The sequence below is a fragment of the Chiloscyllium plagiosum genome, chromosome 45 (assembly GCF_004010195.1).
Source record: "Chiloscyllium plagiosum isolate BGI_BamShark_2017 chromosome 45, ASM401019v2, whole genome shotgun sequence".
NCBI lineage: Eukaryota > Metazoa > Chordata > Chondrichthyes > Orectolobiformes > Hemiscylliidae > Chiloscyllium > Chiloscyllium plagiosum.
Genome location: NC_057754.1, coordinates 1,237,952 through 1,240,703, shown reverse-complemented (window position 1 = coordinate 1,240,703; position 2,752 = coordinate 1,237,952).

The following is a 2,752-nucleotide window of genomic DNA, read 5'->3' as shown; positions in this document are numbered from 1 at the left end:
GTTTCCTCCCACAGTCCAAAGATGTGCAGGGTCAGGTGAATTGGCCATACTAAATTGCCCGTAGTGTTAGGTAAGGGGTAAATGTAGGGGTATGGGTGGGTTTCGCTTTGGCGGGTCGGTGTGGACTTGTTGGGCCGAAGGGCCTGTTTCCACACTGTAATGTAATCTAATCTAATCTAATTTCTCTGTATCTAGAGACATCCACTGGGACCCAGGGAACACGCTGTAATGATAGTAATTCCTGACGACCAAGGGGATAAAAGATTATCGTGGATAGGTGGGAGATACAGGAATATGGAGTTGGAGTTAAAATCAGACCAGCGGTGATCTTACTGAGGGGCACAGCGCCCTTCTCTTGTTCCTTTCTCAGAGACAGAAAGTTTCGAGGTTGTGTTTGGTCATTTGTAAATTGTTGTTTCCTGAACTTCTTGTCTACAGCCTCTCTATCTCTGTGGTACACTGCCAAGGATTCGTCTGGGCTGTCTGCTCCTGCTATTAGTTTCTCTGGTTTTGATGTAAATCTCAGAAATAAACAAAACAATCTCCAGTGAAACTGTCACGTCACTTTGTGAAATTTTGTTTACGCAAATTTATTTTTCAGAAATATAACAGCGAGAGTGCTGTTCTCTGGATTCTCAGTTTCACAAGTGGGTCGTATTTAGAATATTGCAATCTCATTCAACTGAGAATCTCAGAAAGCCAACTTTAAGTTAGAATCAGTCACGGAGCAGACGTTGAGGTGGACCAGTCCTAGAAACAGAGCGGCTGCAAGACCAGGTCAGAGACTGGGAATCCTGGAGTGAGTAACTCACCTCCTGACTCCCGAAAGCATGTCCACCATCTACAAGGTACAAGTCGGGAGTGTGATCACAGAGCAGGATGGTAACATCAACGTTACTGTGCCTCCTGGTTAGATGACTGGATGATTACTGTTGTTATTCTGTCTCCAAATCATTAGAAGCAGGAAACTGTTCAATCCACAGACCATTAGATGGTGGCATTGATTTCTAACATAAAACATGTCTTTGTTCCAGCCATTAGTTGACCCCAAACCTGGAGATTTGATTGAGATATTCCGAGGTGCTTATGTACACTGGGCCATCTACGTTGGGGATGGATATGTCATCCACTTAACTTCAGGTAAAAGTGACAAGATCTTCCTGCCTGCTCCTGCCCCACTGAAGGCAGCACTTTGCTAATTGATGTTTCTTTCTCTGGATTATTTGCTTGTTGTCCTTCAGCACCAGCCTGAACCTGGCCACTGTCTCCTAAATGTTTCCCCACTGACTCCTGACCCACTTGGGCAGCTCATTTCCAAGGAGCAGGTCCAACAACGCATCACTCCTTGTTGGGCTGGACACATACTGCTGGAGAAGTCACTCCGAAACACAATCCAGGAACATTTGCCCTTCGCTGCCCGTATCCCACTACATGTTTAATTAATTGAAGTACCCCATTATAACTGCTCTGGAATGCAGGCTTCTTGGTTGAATATCACGGCAGATTGTTCTTCAAGATGCTTTTCCACCACACTGAGCAATGTAACTGTCCCCTCTGTGTTCCATAGCTCTCACCAAATTGACTCCATCCTTCAAAGCTGTGAGACATCCTCTTTCTCCAGACCTCCTTGACCCACACAGTTCCCCTTCCTCCTTTCCTGAACACCTTATACCCAGCGAGACGGAATACCCAGTGTGGCCCTTCCGTTAACTAGCTCTCCGTCACCATCACAACATCGTAATGCCACATTGCTATCTGTGCCTGTAACTCCCTGATCTGACTGACCATACTCCCTGCATTTACGGACATGCAGCTGAACTCAGTTTGGAACTTTCTTCCTTTCTCCCCTTTTTCTGTTACCTTCCTGTGTTTTTTATACCAGTGCCAGCTGTTTTCCGAAGGATTTTGTCAGCCCTGCTATTAACCTCCAATCTTCTCTCTTGTTGGATCCTAGTCTTCATTGTCCTCTGAAATGGCAAAGCAAGACACTCAGTACAAAGGCACCAAGAGCCAGGGACTACACTTTAGGCCAACCAGGAACACCCACAGCTGGGGGGGGAGGGCGGGGGGGTTGTGACCCACTCCGATTCTTTCGAAGACAGTCATATTTGGGCGTCTTCTCCAGGAAATGAAGCAAACCTAGAGAAACCATTCCTCTCTCCTGGCTCTGCCCAGGTGTGTCTCTGCTCTCTCCCTGCCCCTTGGAAATGACCAGGACCAAGTGGGTCAGGAGTCAGTGGGGAAACATTTTGGAGACTGTATTATCAGCTTCAGGATGGTACTGGAGAATGACATGCGACAATCCAGAGGACGAAACGACAGTTAGCGGAGAACTGACTTCAATGGGGCAAAAACACGACGAGATTCTGTGGAATGTCAGCAAGATCAGGCACTGAACAGTGGGCCACCCTCAAAGAGCAGATGGCTTGTGATTCTCAGTCAACCCAGGAGTCACATATAGGCCAGACCAGGGAAAGAGGTCAGATTTCCCTCCCTGAAGGACATTAGTAACACAGATGGGCTGCCATTAAACTAGCTCCTTATTCTACCTGTGTGCAATTCTGGTCTCCTTCCGATCGGAAAGATGTTGTGAAACATGAAAGGGTTCAGAAAAGATTTACAAGGATGTTGCCAGGGTTGGAGGATCTGAGCTACAGGGAGAGGCTGAACAGGCTGGAGCTGTTTTCCCTGGAGCGTCGGAGACTGAGGGGTGACCTTATAGAGGTTTATAAAATCATGAGGGGCATGGATA